Here is a 17,500-nt window from a genome sequence, read left to right as displayed (position 1 = left end):
AGTCGAAATAGTAAAGCAGAATCGATTTTGAATCTGATTTAAAAAAAAAAAAAGAAAAAGAAAAGAAGAGACCTCTTCTAACTTTGAAATTTTTTTAATATGGTGTACTTCTGTCTTTGTCATTCACCATCACCACGCATGGCATAAAATCATTGGAAAATATTTCTATAGCAACCACTAAAACTACTATTGCTGCTACTATTACTTCTAGTAGTAGTAGTAGTAGTAGTAGTAGTAGTAGTAGTAGTAGTAGTAGAAGAAGAAGAAGAAGAAGAAGAAGAAGAAGAAGAAGAAGAAGAAGAAGAAGAAGAAGAAAAAGAAGAAGAACTGTTTCTGACTTTGGTACAGTGCCAACAATTTTGGATGAGGAGGAATTTAGTCGATGACATCGACCTCCAGTTCTTAATAAAGCCATAATAATATCAAGACTGATTCTGCATTCCCACACGATTGTTGACAAGCGCTACCAATAAAACCATATTATTCAGGCCAATGTCAACAGTGGAATGTGTACTTTACATTTGATGCATAAAATCTACAAATATTGCGGTGTACAAAAATATGCATTACTTGAAAATTATAAACCGCTAAATGACAAAAATGATAATGATGTATAACAGAAGAAGGGAATTTTCACTCGTCAGGTCATGCAAATAAAACAAGAAAAAATTTATAAATTAGCAGGAGAGAAATACGCTTTTATACAACGTATATATATTTTACATTTACATTTACATTCTGCTCCAAAACTGGATACTGCGAGTATATTTTCACATAAATTTTGAAGACAAAATATTTTTTGATTTTAGATAACCTTGGATCCCAGCAGAATTGGTAATTTAAGAATAATACTTTATTAAAGACAAGATTATATCAAATATAGAATTATAACGCTTAAAAAGCAATAATCATAACTGTTTTGTTTTGTTTTTTTTTGTTATTTTTTTTTTGCAGTTGAGGTCATCAGGGATCTCAGGGAATTGCTGATTGACCCTAGGTAGTTGTTCTCATATTGAAACAATTTTTTTCATTTCTCTAAATACTGTTGATTCTCGTGCCTTTTCTTCTGATATTTGATTGCATGTAAATCTCTACCCGGTTTTTTTTCTTCTTTTTACGTTTCATTTTCTTTTTGTAATTTGTCCTTGTAATGTCTGCTCATACGTCGCCTTTGAGGCAGATAAAAAAAAACACATTATTATTATTATTATTATTATTATTATTATTATTATTATTATTATTATTATTATTATTATAACATTGCGCCGGGGGCAATAAATTAGCAAATCGATTTCTTACTGTAAGTGCTATGATGTTGGTGATATGATTTGATTTTTTTTTTTTTTTTTTTTTTGGAGTGATGGTATTGATGTAGGGAATGTCGATGTTGCTGACGTTGATAAGGACGATAGCGGGGAAGAAGTGTAGCAACGAACGTCCTTTGCTCTTCTCAGAGCTGTAATAAACGAAATGAAATAGCCATCTCTTTTTTTTCTCTCTTTTTTTTTGTTTTCATATATATATTTTTTTCTTTTTCTAACTACAGCATCAATAAACATTCTCTGCAGGTTTGGCCTTCATCGATCATTTTCTTATTTAGTTTGGATGGTTGTGTTAATATAAATCGTTGATTCCTGACTTCAGTGAATCAAAGAATGGACAGAGTAAGAAATAAAACATTATTCCAAGAGAGCTAAGACCAAGACCTTTCGTTCGCAAACAATGTTTTATCCTCGGAGGTCTAACTTGCACTTCCACGTAGACCAGCCTGGAGTTAGCATAACTGCATTGCATACTACTATGACTAACTAATCTTCGGTAGCACTAGAATACAAACCGTAAAGGAAAAAAATAAGAAAAACAATATGAAAGGAAAGAAAGAATTGGAAATGAAAAGGCAAAAACGTTGGAGTCAAGTTAAAGGCCATTATGTTATACATGCATGGGTGTCTACTTCTATAATTGTGTGGCATGTGTTTTAGTGTGTGTGTAGAGAGACAGAGAGATAGAGAGATAGAGAGAGAGAGGGCATATATTCTCTTGCGATTTTTCATGCGTATTTATAAGATTATACATACGATATATGTGTATGTATATATGTGTGTGTGTATATACATATATATATATACATATATATATATATATATATATATATATATATATATATATATATATATATATATATATATATATATATATATACAAGTATGTGTATGTGTCTTTTTGTATGTATATATATATATATATATATATATATATATATATATATATATATATATATATATATATACATAATACTATGTATATATTTATGTGTGTGTATTTGTGTAAGTGTGTGAGTGTATGAATTTATACAAACATATACATACGTACATACATACATATACGTGTTTGCAGACAATCGTTGACGCATATTTATATTTGCTTCATAGTGTATATATATATGTGTGTGTGTGTGTGTGTGTGTGTGTGTGTGTGTGTGTGTGTGTGTGTGTGTGTGTGTGTGTGTGTGTGTGTGTGTGTGTGTTCTTCAGTTGCTGAGTTTATATGCGTATAGTTCAATAAATCAATTCAATTGGCCAACGATTACCGTGAAAAACGTTATAGAGATTTTGATAACAACTTTATTGTGACACTGCGGCCGCTTTTATACGTTTAATAAGTTCGCGATATAAACTATAACAGATATTTATTCGTCTATTGTTGTAATTACCATTCACATAGCTGTTACTGTTGTTGTTGTTGTTGTTGTTGTTGTGGGTTTTATCGGTTGTCTTTTTTTTTTGGTTTTGTTTTTTGGTAATCATTATACTTTTTATTGGTCTTCATTTTAAAAATTATATTGCATTATTTTTATTGTTTTCGTTGTTACTTGTAATGGACGCCTCGAAATTGTCAGACGAATGAATGAATAAATAAATAAGATATATTTTCTTATGTTAAGAAAGCGAACCGAATGAATAGTAATGTGTCATATGATCTACTTTGGCATTGTCTGTGTAATAAATACGTGTGTTTGAATGTTTGTGTGTATACGTGTCTGTGTTTATGTGTTTGTATATGTATGCCTCCAGAAGTAACTGTATGAATGCTGTGTGCTTATATATTACTCTGTTGTGTCAATCGGTCAGTTTCATTAGCCAAAATGATAAAATTAGACAGACGTGTATTGTTTAAAATCTATATATTACTATAGCCAAAAAAAGCTTTCCTAGTTAAACTTCCGAAATAAGAAGACTATTCTAGTTAACTTTTCTAAGCAGAAGATAACATTTTTCTGAGGCTATTTTGCAAGATACTGTGTGCTATTGATATCCGAAAACGAGAAACATAAAAGAAGAAATAATACATTGAAAGAACAACTGAAAATGAGATCATTCACAAATAAGGAGCATAGGAAAGATGGCATTAAGATATACGATTTGTGAAAACTCTATAAAATGAACGTCCAGGAGAAATAGATTGGAAATAACTCTTTGAACAGTGGGAGGGAATGCTTCAATTTTGTTATAGATATTTTTTTTTATTTTAAAGACAGCCATAGTTTATAATTCATGGGATGCTCAATATACATATATAGTTACAGGATTCGAATACCTGAAGAGTTTTCATTGAATGTGGAGAGTGAAATGTAATTCAATACGATATATTGTATTGATGATAATGTTATTGTTAATACAAAGCCAGCAGACCTACCAGCTAGGATTCAAGTATGACCATCCTATATTTTACTATTATATAAGGCTTCATTAAACAATGTCATTGTTTGTGAAGATTATAGGGTATCATTTTAGAATTTAGGCTAGAATTTCTAGTTTCTAAATGTTTTATGTCATATCTGTCGAAGTTTATAAAACTCTTTTAATTTAAACAGCATGATACCACTTATGACTTATAAGCAAATACGTCGGCATATATTCTCACTGACACAATTATGTCGGGCAATGTAATATAAATGTGTGACCTCCATATTACAGATACGATTTTAAGTCATTGATTTCTATAGTAGCAACACTGCCACTAAAGATGAAGAATTTCTGAGAACATAGTGCTACACATCTACAAACATCGCAATTAAAAAGTTTTCTATTGCTTGGAGAAGCCAGTTCGATTTTAATATTACGTACAACTGTTCTGAACAGAGTATCATATTCACATTTATTTTGTCATTAGCTTGCAATTGAATAATGGCTCTGAAATATTTGCCAAATATACAATTCGGATCTCGAGTTTTTTTAAGCAATCGACTAATTTAAATGATTCAACACTTAAAGCATTATCCTAAGAAAATGGATTAATAGCATAAATATCTTTGTGCATTCTTGTGTAAATATTGTTATATATTGCATTTATATATCAGCAAACGTATATTTCTCATAATACTTAACCCATTATGTGGGTGAGTGTATGTGTACTTAATTTAATTAAGATTGAGCCAACAGAAATATTACAGAGTAGCCACTGGCATATATTTGAATAACAGAGATATATACAGTATATCAAATACCATACAACAAAAATTCTAGATTTATTGTCATTTTCTCCGCCTCTGGAGAATGCGACGTAATTACCAAAATGACAATTAAGAGCAGTTCCGTATGAGGAAGGGAGATAATCACAAGGCCCGAAATTTTGGAGGAAGGTACTTAATTTATCGACGCCAAAAGGAAAAAAGCTAAAGTCGACCCCTCGGCAGAAATTGAACTCAGAACGTAAAGACAAGCGAAATACCAGTAAGCATTTCGCCCGGTGTGCTAACGTTTCTCCCAGGTCCCTGTCTTATTTATATTTGTGTGTGTGTGTGTGTGTGTGTGTGTGTGTGTACGGAGAGAGGGAGAGAGAGACATCAAGTGATATATAGTGAGCTACATATATATGTATATATATATATATATGCTTATATATAAATAAATATATATACATACACGTAAGTATATATATACATGTAACCCATATATATATGTATGTCAGTGTTTATGTTCATTTTCGGTGTCTCTGGCTCTCTTCCTATTGTCAATTTCGTGTTGCTTAGTATGAAATACCAATAAAACAGTCGCATTTGCCTTTGTAATAAGAAACAGCTGTCGCTGAGGTCGAATCGAACCAGTTTTTCTGACCATCAAACGAATTTCATTGTCTTCTTTTCTTTTTTTTTCGGCTTATTGTTATTTCCCTTTCTCGTCCCTCTTCTATTTCTTTTTTGTTTTTGTTTTTTTTTTCGCGATTCTTTGCTACATTAGGTCTAAGAATATTTATATTTTCTTCTTTCTTCTTCCTTTTTACTTCGTTTTTTTTTTCTTCTTTTTTCATTATTTTGTTTTCTTCCTTCACATCGTTCTACACCACAATTCACTTGACTTTATGCTTCTCACGCACAAACCGCTACTGCAAATAAAAACAAATAAAATAAATAAATAGATAAATAAAAAATCTAAACAAGAAATTTACGGTTTCTTTGAATGGAAATGAGGCACAATGGAAACTTTGCAACTTTTGTTGAAAGACCGTTGACTGGGGTTAAGCAACAAACAGCAGCCTCAAAAGAATATTGTTGTACTTGTTGTTCTTGTTATTGTTATTGTTGTTATTATTATTATTATTATTATTATTATTATTATTATTATTATTATTATTATTATTATTATTTGCTAGTAACAGACACGTTTTTATGAGCTGCTAAGTTTCTGCAAAAGTGTGCGGCTAATTCCAGTTTGAAAGTTTGTTTTCCAAATGCGTGTGTATTTGTGTTGTGTTTGTACAGAGTCGTTACATAGAAAGCAAAAGAGTCTTTTCCTGGTTTTTCCCATAATTCTTCTTTCTTTTTTCCGGTCATACACTGTTTAGAATATTTCTATGCGTAATTGTCATTTAGAAAGCTGCAGAAGGATACTAAAACAAAAGTGGTTCGTCCCACTAAAAATCAAAATTACTAATTAAGAACCGATAAACTGTTTTGCTAGCGTGTTGGACCCGAAAGAATCGCTGTGTATACGTCACTGCCAGAAAAAAAAAGTGTGTTTGGTATACAGGCACAGGTATCGCTGTGTGATAGATAGCTTGCTTACCAGCCACATGGCTCCAGGTACAGTTCCACTGCCTGACACCTTCGGCAAGTGTCTTCTAGTATAGCCTCGGGCCGACCAAAGCTTTGTGAGTGGATTTGGTAGGCGGAAACTGAAAGAAGCCCGTTGTGTGTGTATGTGTGTGTGTGTGTGTGTGTGTGCGTGTGTGTGTGTGTGTGTGTGTGTGTGTGTGTGTGTGTGTGTTTGTATCTGTTTGTGTATTTACGTCCCCGTGGTGGTGTATTTACGTCCCCGTAACTTAGTGGTTCGGCAAAAGAGGCCCATAGAATAAGTACTAGGCTTACAAAGAATAAGTCCTGGTGCCGATTTGCTCGACTAAAGGCAGTACCCCAGCATGGCCGCAGTTAAATGACTGAAGCAAGTAAAAGAATGTCACAAAGACCAGTGCTCCTTTGGTTGGGGAATTCAGTGGCTTATTGAGCAGAATATATTCTGTAGACCACATTTTCATACCAAGACAAAACATGTACATGATAACACTTCCAATCAGTTAAGATCAGAAGCCATGAGAGCCAGTGCCTGGTACAACATCAGGGCATTTTTATCATTAGTAGTAGTAGCAGTAGTAGTAGTAGTAGTAGTAGTAGTAGTAGTAGTAGTAGTAGTAGTAGTAGTTAGTAGTAGTAGAGGGGTGGCAGAATCATGAGATTGTGTCATGAAATGTAAATTTCTGCTCCCATCCCTGCCAGGGTCAGCTTTGCGTTTCCTCTTTTTCAGGTTCCGTAAAATAACACGACAGTTAATTATGGTGCTCCAAACCACCATTACCACCTCTACTACAACTAAAACAACTATTACTAGCACTGACATTACACCTACTACTTATACTATCGCTGCTACTGCTGCTGCTGCCACTTATGTTATTTCTTTTGCTCTCTGACGCTGCTAACGTAACTTCGTTTTTGTTACATTATTTGTATGATCTTCATGTTTTTGCTGCATTAGATGTGCATAAACTGATAGATAGATAGATAGATAGATAGATAGATAGATAGATAGATAGATAGATAGATAGATAGATAGATAGATAGAAGACAGACAAATACTTACACACATGAATGGGCGTGAGCGCGTGTGTGTGCGCGGTTTTCTTATAAGTATTACTGCATATATAAATGTACATAACAAAGTCAGCTTTCTCAAACTTAGCAGATGAGACAAATATTAGTGTAAAGTATATATATATATATATATATGTATCTTAGTCAGCTTTTTGCAGTGGAAGCTTGACGCAGAGTTCCCATGTTTTATATAAGTACATATTGAAAAAATGTCATACCAAATAACTGTGACCACTAATAAATTAATTGTAGCAACCTATTAATAGATATTACTAGTTTTAAATAGACAATCTTTTATTTGTTGCTCAGTTTGTGCAAAACAAAATAAATAGTTCATATAATGAACATGGTAAATATTTATTGCAAATTAAGCTTTCTGGTACTTTCGCCATTTGTTGCCTTACTAATAGGTAATAGTAATTGTACATCAAACGCATGCGTGCAACCGAAGCCGAATCATGCAATCTATATAAATAGTATTCAAAATTGCAGGATATAAATGAGTTGCCAAAATGTTTTTTTTTTCTCATCGTTCAGATAATTTACAATGAATCTGAAAGCGAATTGATACAGAGTGACTTGGCAAAGCCTACCCATCCAACGCCACGAAGCTTAAACGCATCAATACTGGTACTTATCTAATTTTGAGAATATTATTTTTGTTTTACAGAATATCTACGGTGAAAATAACTGGAGCCACTGAACTAATTGTTTTTGTTATAATATTTATTTTTGATTTCGTTTCTGTATTTGCTTTTCTTTTTCTTTTTTTCTTTTTCTTTTTCCTTTTTCTTCTTTTTCTTTTTCCTTTTTCTTCTTTCTGCCGTCCTAAAAACAAAAACCAGGCTATATACGTCGAGACACAATGACTCGAAATTTACATTTTACACCTACTAAAATAGATTACCTTCGACCGAACTACAATCCCTACCCCTGTACACAATTTCAAATTATTACATTCGTTTCTTTACTTCTTTTTGTCTTTTTTTTTTCATCATGGGGTTTTCGTTTTTCGGCGTTTCACTTCTCCCTTTGTTACACATACCTATACTTTCTCTCATTTCCATTGACTAGCCATTTATTACTACACTACACTTATTCTTCTATTTGGCTCTCTTTGATCATATTCTCATCTTCTCTCCCACACTTATCTTGTTTCTCTTTTTATCTCATCTTCAACTCTTATATCTCTTTTCTTATTCTCTTCTTCCTATCATTGTAGACGCACTCTCTTTATAATGTATAGTATTTTTTGTCGACATTATTTTCTTCCTATTCTCCAGTCAATGTCTTCTTGAATCTCTCCCTCTTTCTCTCTCTCTCTCTCACTCTCTCTCACTCACTCAATTTATCTATCTATCTCCAACCCCTCTATTGTGTTGATTATGAGGTCAGGTCGATGTATAGATTAGTTTAGTAAATAAACGTTTAATGTACTTTCTTTTTTAATATTTTCGAACATCATGAAAATATTATTTTGATATTTAGCACAGCAAGAAGACTGAGATATGCACCGTTCGTAAAGTGATATTTATATTTGTCTGAAATAAGTTTGAAATTCGAGATAAGATTCATTTCCTTTCGATTATCGATGAAGTTGAAGAAAATAGGAACCTAGAATCCTTTTTACCTTTCATTTTATAATTCAGTTTTATACATAAAACCTTATAAAGGTTTTATGAGTGGAAATTAAAACTCATTATAACAATATATAAAACAATAGAATATTATTTCAAAGGTCATGGAGCTTACAACAATAACAAGTATTTTCTTTATATTGTATCGTCCTTCTACTCTCTACCTCAAACCTTATAGTTGAAGATTGTTTTCTGTTCACCTGTTCACCTTGTCAGTGTCTCTTTTTCGATTATTGACCTTGTGTTTAGTCAAACGAAATTGTATTCATGGTGATTTATATGTACTTTAATCTGTATTTTTCATCATCATCATCATCATCATCATCATCATCATCATCATCGTCGTCGTTGTTGTCGTCGTCGTTATCATATACGTCATCCTTGAGATATTTTCTCTAGTAGACACCAATCATTAAACATAATTTTCATCTTGCCTAACAGCATCAACATCATCACCGCCTTCACCATGTTCATTGTGGTCGTCGTCGTCGTCGTCGTCATCATCATCATCATCATCATCATCATCATCGCAATCCTCCTCCTTCTCCTCCTCCTCCTCCTCCTCCTCATCATCATCATCATCATCATTGCAATCCTCCTCATCATCATCATCATTGCAATCCTCCTCCTCATCATTATCATCATCATCATCATCATCATCATCACTGCCATCATCATCATCACTTCCATCATCATCATCATCATCACTATCGTTATATTAAGCCATCATCATCATCATCACGGTTATCGTCATCATCCTCATCAGTCATCATTATCATAATCACTATTATCCTTAGTAGCAGCATTCTTTATCGTTGTAACTACACACTTTATTTGTTGACGTTATTATCCATTATCTATTAATCATCATCACCTTCACCGTCATATTCTTTAACACTACTGGCACCAACACCAACAACAAACAAAAAAAAAACAAACAGCGACAGCATGAACGGGAAACTTTCAAATAGATTTCTTCAGTGTTCACACAATATATTTACGAGTAAAATGGCAAAATACTCGAAAACTATTTCTATGTTTGTCTGTCAGCGATGAAATGATGAATCTTTAGATCTCTATGACTGGTTGCTTTGAACTTTAAAGCTTATTTCTTTGATCTCCCAGGCTGACCGCATCTATTCACTGTCACTTACTGATGTATTTTAGCCTTTGACAAGTCGCTCACTTATCTCTATGGCCGCCATTTTCCTGAAGTCATTCTGGATGACTAATCAACAAACAACAAGGCTGTCACATGACTTTTTAGTTATTTCTTTTTTTAGTTAAATCCATTAGATAGTTTGAATATAGTTCACTGTAACATATTTGGTAATATACAAAAGTATGTATCATACTTGACATTATAGTTTTGCTACAGTATAATCATTGTTTTGACAATACAACTAGGTTATTCTTTAAAGATTATCGTGACGCTATAATCTTACTGGTACTTGTTTTATCATATTAACTTTTTCCAAAACGCTGGAAAGCATACTCGGCAGAAATGTAATTTGAAATCAGGGCGAAAACCATTTTTCCGGAAGACCATCCGGTCTAATGTACAGCTTCAGTTAAGATTTCTTCAAAGCATTGACATTATGGATAAATGAATGCAAAAAGGAATGAACGAAGGAACCTTTCTTGAAGCCAATAAGATAAATATAAATAGATTTAAAACACGTAAGAATATAATTTGGTGCACTTTCAAACCACCGCCTAGACCATGGATGCCTTTAGTAGAGTTCCCTCAATTAAAAATATATGTGTCAAACCTCTGTGTTAGGATACTTACCTCCCCTCCTCTCACTGCTCTTATAAACCCTAAAATGGGGCATGAATACCAGTATTCTTACTATGACTAAATCATTATTGTATTATTCTGCCGACCACTTTGGACGAAACGTAAAATTTTGACGCAATTCAGAATCCAAGGAGATACAACTAAACATTGTAAGTTGTATAGCCCCGCACACAATCTCATTAACGAACTTACCCACATGTTTTAATACATTGCATTCATAGTCCATTGTTGAATACTTAAAATAATTAAGGATGTCTCAAGCTGTTGTAATAGCAGTATTTAGTTCGTGTTGCATTAAAGGATACCGGATAGCTGTGATTGAAGTATATAATGTGTTCTGATGTGATGAAATGATTTAAATGTTAGAAAAAGTAGGGAAGTGTTATTAGATTACACAGAAGTGAAATGGTTGATTGGATTAAGTAAGTATTGGACTACTACTTAATGATTAGTAATTTCAGAGCTACAGCAGACAAGTGTGTGAATATATGAATGTATTTTAGTGAAAGATAATTAATACTACACGTCGTAGTTTCCCATTCGTAAGAACCGTTCTGGTGAAAATATCACGAAGATAGATCATTTATTAGTGGATATCCCTGAAAGGCCAATCTATTCTACTGGAAGAGTAATAGACTGAAATTTATTTAATCGACTCCAGCGAAAATTTGTCGGGTTTCTCATGAAAACTCAAATCGATATGATACAAGTTATAATGGTTATAGGTTCAGTACTTATGGGCGATAAGGTACGGGTGGAATTGATATTGTCCTCGTTTCAAATCTCACTGCAATCCAGTGTATTTTCAGCTTTTTGAAGATAGTTTTATTCGATAAAATAAGTATCTGTAAGCTCACAGTGTCCAATTCAATCTTATAACTCCTGGCCTTCTGCATTCTTAAAATAGGGTTTATAAGAATTTGGGAAGGAGTAAATGACCGAGGGATAAAGTATTTATTTAACAAGTAAGTTTTCCAGAAATCAAATTTATTCAAGAAAATTCGTTATTTCTACATTTATTTCTCGCACCTTCGAGAGTGTGTGTGCGTATGCGCACGCGCGCGTAGTGTTTCTTTGCGTGCGTTTGTGTTTGAGTGTGTGTTTGCATGCATGTGTGTTTGAGTGTTTACAATGGGCTTTGTCCAATTTATATCTACAACCCGAAGAAAGGTAGAAAATTATATATATATATATATATATATATATATATATATATATGTGTGTGTGTGTGTGTGTGTGCATGTATGTGCTTATACATACATACACACATATAAGACACACGCACACACACACATTATATATATATATATATATATATATATATATATATATATATATATATATATATATATATATATATACATATATATATATATATATATATACACAAGATATCATTCATATAATTCAATAAGTGGGGTGAATTTATACGATAAAGGAATCATTTCTATTTATGAGAATAACCTATGATATACCAGCATCTTTCTCTGAGTTTGCCGTTTAAAAGCTCCGCTCTACATTCCATGCCAACTCCTGATAACGATAGTAGATTACAAAGAAACATTTATGTTTTTTTAAAAACAGAAAATTGTAAAGATAATATTCTTGTTACACAAACTTATCAAACTAAACAACAATTTATGCTTTAAAAGTACATGAAATTTTTAAAGACTTTTTAATTCTGTTTATTCAGGTTCTAAAATCTTTTATTGTAATATTTGGGAGTTTATTTTTTTTTTTTTTTGCTTCTTTAGATATATCGTTACTTCAAAGGAACAAAATACAAGAATTATATGTGAATATTAATTGTAATGATTTTGTCTGCTTTGTTACAAACCTGACAATTGTGTCTGTGTGATAAGAATTACAAACAAAAATATCATTCACAATATTAAAATTGAAATCGAAAGAAAATACAAAAAAAAACATGAAAATGTATTCAGCGTCGGTTGCTGAACTATATGAATTATTTTCCTAATTGTCTCTATCTCAAATAATTAGAATGTTGTTTCTTGTTGTTAGCGGCAATAATGGTTTTTTCTTCTTTTCTTTTCTTTCTTTTCTTTGTTCACTTTTTTTTTTTTTTGGTTTTTATTTTTGTTCTTAGTTTTCAATAATTATCAAATTCGAACAATTTGATTAATTATTGGAAACTAAAGTCACTGCTAACTGAGTCAATAAGGTATCGGCCTATTGACCTAATGGTTGATGTTTCATATTCTTGTGCGCCAAAACCAGGCTTGTGCAGTTTCTGTGGACGAGACAGTTATTTCACAATACCCACCTCCCAGCAAAAATAGTAGATAAAAATGAAGAGGTAAAGAAAATCAATATTTCAAAACGTGGAGAACAATGTAGAACTAATATTTGTTTTAGTAACTTGTGCTTCCACCGATCATAATTATAATGCATTATTTTAAAACTTAAAACTCTGAAATTAATTACTCTTATACAACAATACTTAAGACAAGCAAAACAATACTTATAGCTTAATTATTTATTTTCATTTCAATTGTTGAACTATACCAATGTTGGTTATAGGTTTCCAAATTGCCAATCATCGACTAACAGTATTTTCGACGGCAAGAATAATGAATATTTTAAGGGACTTCTTACATAAAAGACGATATTTTTTAGGGAACTTGTTTTTTATCGATGTAATATAATATTGTTATGTCTAAAGCTACTGCTATCTAGCACCTTCGGATGATCTCTACTCAACCGCTAGTCGTCAGGTACTCAACCACTCTACCAACGGCTAGACTACCTCTATTTATACGTCTTGGACGATCCTACTTCTTCGCTTGGGGAGGTCGACACAACAAATATATTGTAATACAATGCCCAATGTCCTTCGTTGATATATATCCGCGAAAGAAACACTCACACATGCATATGCACATACATACATACATACATACATACATACATGCATACACACATACATACATACATACATACATACATACATACTACACATACATACATACATACATACATACATACATACACACACACATACATACATATACACACATATACATACATACACACATACACACATACATACACACACATACATACGTACGTACATACATACATACATACATACATACATACATACATACTCATGCGTATCTTCATCATTGGATTTTAATAGAAACAATGGATAGACTTACCTGCTAAAATTTAGAATAATGATGCGTATCCTTACTATTCCTCCTACGTAATGTAAATATTATATATATATATATACATATCTATATATATGCATATATGTATTTCGTTTTGGGATTTGGTTTGCAAGATTCTTTATAAGTCACAAAAAGAAAATGACTCTCCCCAGACACAACAGAATACATACATGTATGTCTGTATGTGTGTTTGTGTTTGTATATATATATATATATATATATATATAATATAATATGTGTGTGTGTGTGTTTGTCCCCCTAGCATTGCTTGACAACCGATGCTGGTGTGTTTATGGCCCTGTCACTTGGCAGTTCGGCAAAAGAGACCGATAGAATAAGTACTAGGCTTAGAAAGAATAAGTCTCGGGGTCGATTTGCTGGACTAAAGGCGGTGCTCCAGCATGGCCGCAGTCAAATGACTGAAACAAGTGCAAGAGTAAAGAGTAAGGAGTATACAAGAAAAAAGCGACAGCACTTCAAATCACTAACATTAGTCTAATAGTTTCAGCTACTACAGAAAAGCATATGTTTCACTTGGTGGTCTAATATAGAAACATGACCAAAGTTATCTCCCGAACTTTCCAAACCGATTATGAAGTTCATGCTCTCTGTATTTCTCAGCAAAACTATTTGCAATGAGTATCTGATACTCATGCATTAAATATGATAACACTAACTTAACTGTAAACTAGTAGTATAGTATACACGGATAGAAATGTTTTCTATCGATTAATACTATTCAGAAGAGTGGAAATAAGTCCAAAATAATGTGGCACCACACAGTACGAGAGGTTAAAACATTTTAAACAAGCGCTACATTTGCCACAGACATGATCGTAAGTGACAATCCAAATTACGATGATGGAGGCGTATGAAAGAAAGAAATAAAATTTTAAAGTATAATTAAATAGAAAATATAATTTAAAAACTAACGTCAATGTGAATCATGTAGAACGATTCAAAATTATATTTTTTGGGTTTCCTCTGCTTTTGTTTTATAATTTTTGTGGGTTATTTTGTTGTAACAAAGTTGTATTTTTAGTGCTTATTTTATATTTTCCTGGCAAGAAATCTGTTTGCCCTGAGATAACCGTACAATAGACGTTTTCGATTGAGTGTTTCAATAGCGAAAACACATAAGATCGAGGTTAAAGAAGATTTTTTTTTTTTTAAATACCCTGTAACTGACATTGTAAAAATAAAAAACGCCGCTAATGAAATGTTTTCAAGTTGTTAGTTTACTTGCAGTGCACTACTGATCTTTGTGTTGCCTGTCGATTTGTTGTTGACTTTTATTATTACTCGTAGTGCTTTGATACTGTTGTTGGTAGGGATGATGATGATGATGATGATAATGATGATGAAGGTGGTGCAGAACATCATCATCATCATCATCATTGTTATATCATTATTACTGTTCTTAATTTTCTTTTCACTCTATTCATCGAACAACTATTTTTGCGTATAAACAGAGGCTTCGTCATGTTTAAATTACTTTAAAGTTGACCAGTTGACCACAATATTGATTTTTAAAAGGCTTCTTACTCTCTCTCTCTCTCTCTCTCTCTCTCTCTCTCTCTCTTGATATTACAGTCCCTATATTGGTATCACATACTGGCACAGGGCCAGCAATTTCAGAAATGGGGGCTAGTCGACTACATCGGTGTTCAACTGGTATTTATTTTATTCGACCCCAAAATGACGAAAGCAACTTCGACCCCGCGGCATTTGAACTCAAACTTAAAGTCAGAGGGAATGCCGCTAAGCAACTAAGCATTTTTTCCTGGAGCGGTGAGGATTCTGCCAGCTCAATGCCTTTTGTAGTCCTTATATCAAATTATATTCAATAACTTTAAATAAATCAGATTTTTTATCTTCTGTAAAAAAAACGATTTTCTTATACTGCTCCAGGGCCAATTTTTCAAGTCTTTATATCCCAATAATTAACAAATTAGAATTGCAAAATTAAAATATTAATCAGCTGAAGAAGGCATCCGATATTCGTAATTAGATTTCTCGTAACTAGAGTTCTATCCTGTGTGAGTCTACATAGTTCTGGAATAACTATCAAGGTCAGAAAATATAGAAGGCTTAAACAACTATATATGCTGCGTAGTAAATCACATTTTATTCCGTCGTTCGAATCTTCTAATCGATAAATTAAGCCTGCCATAGACATGTGTATTTGTGTGTGTGAGGGTGTGTGTGAGTGTGTGTGTGCGCGCTGCTGTTTGTGTCATCATGCTTAAGTGTCTTTTTGCGTGTATATGTGTGTCTGAGTTGCTGCGTATGTGTATATGTGTGCGTACTTCCGTTGGCCTCTTTGTACGTAGGAGTGTCATCGTAGTGCCTTTGTGTTTCGATGTGTATGTTATTTGTGTGTGATTGTGTGTGTGTGTGTGTGTGTGTGTGTGTGTGTGTGTGTGTGTGTGTGATAATGCTTTGTATATTTCATGACTTCGTCAAAAGAAAAAAGGACGAAGCAATACCAGTTCTTTCTGCCATTTAGACTCATGAGCTGAAATAGGAATTAATCCATCAAAAGTTCCAAACACTGCACCGCTTCACTTCCTGGGTCCAGGTTCGTAACCTTGCATCATTGTCGTACTCAATAGACACAACCGATGCGGGAAATGCAGTAAGACAAAGATTCCTCAGAATCTCCATTTCATCGTTAGATTTAAAGCCACTGGACGGCTATGCGTTGTTTATTCTGTTGTTTATTATTGATTTCAAATTTTGACCTTAGACCAACAATTTTGAGGCAGCGTTTAAGGCTATAAATATCGACCACAGTGCTCAGCTGGAACTTATTTTATTGACCCTCAAAAGGTCAAAAGGATGAAAGGCGAAGTCGGCGTCAGTGGAATTTGAAATCAGAACGTAAAGACGGATGAAATGCTGCAAAGTATTTTCCCGCATGTTCTAAAGATTCTGACAGCTCGCCGCCTTAATTCTACCATTGACATGTTTCCTTTACCGAGCGATGCCTTGCATCCATGAGCAAGACGCTCCATTCCACTCCACTAGTGATTGATGCCTCACAGACTTTTAAACCTAAATCTTGCATTTGTAAAGTTTCAACATATTTTTTTACAACTACAACACATTGGATTGTCGAACAGAGTCTACTTCGGTAGCATTCTAACCAGTTGTGTCTGTAGCTCAATAACTCAACACGTTAATTCCTACTGAAGGAACAATACATTAGAGCCGGTTCCTTCCACCGTTCTTTCCTTCCCAGATATAGATGTCCTACAGAAAATCGTGACTACATCCATTACTTCGCTGAATAAGTTTCAAAACATGGGACAGTGTCTATCGCAAAATAACATATTTTATAAACAGAAATAATCAACCACGGATTGAAAGAAGGGAGAAAAAATAAAACCTTCGGAGAAATTATAGATAGCGCAAGATTCTATTCCCATTTTTCGATGACATCCATTATCTAATCAATATGTGAATCTGTACGTGTGCGCACTCAAGTGTATGCATATAGGTATATGTAAATATATATATCTGATTGTGCGTATAGATGTGTAAACATATATATATATATATATATATATATATATAATATTAGTATTATATGCGTATGTGTGTATGTATGTATGTACGTACGTATTATAAGGCAATAATAGCCGTTGCTATGAATATGTTTAATATGAAGCTTTGTTAAGATTCCAGAGAAATCATGGCTGCAGCGTAGATATTTGTAATG

At 33.0% G+C, this 17,500-nt stretch overlaps 1 protein-coding gene across 20 annotated transcripts in view; it reads left to right on the top strand.

Moving 5' to 3' along the window:
• Positions 1–17,500, top strand: part of LOC106876426 (uncharacterized) — a 1,215,830-nt gene that overhangs the window by 597,207 nt on the left and 601,123 nt on the right. The window contains exon 4 of one of the 20 annotated variants that reach the window (XM_089352103.1): positions 7,682–7,774. The exons of the other annotated variants lie outside the window; for them this stretch is intronic. The gene's annotated coding sequence lies outside the window, so the exon portion shown is untranslated. The remainder of the gene's footprint in view (positions 1–7,681; positions 7,775–17,500) is intronic. 20 annotated transcript variants of the gene reach the window in all.

Source organism: Octopus bimaculoides, chromosome 5, assembly GCF_046866305.1.
Source record: "Octopus bimaculoides isolate indiv1 chromosome 5, ASM4686630v1, whole genome shotgun sequence".
Lineage (NCBI taxonomy): Eukaryota > Metazoa > Mollusca > Cephalopoda > Octopoda > Octopodidae > Octopus > Octopus bimaculoides.
Note: the sequence above shows the minus strand (reverse complement) of the source record. Positions and strands in the feature narration are given on the sequence as shown.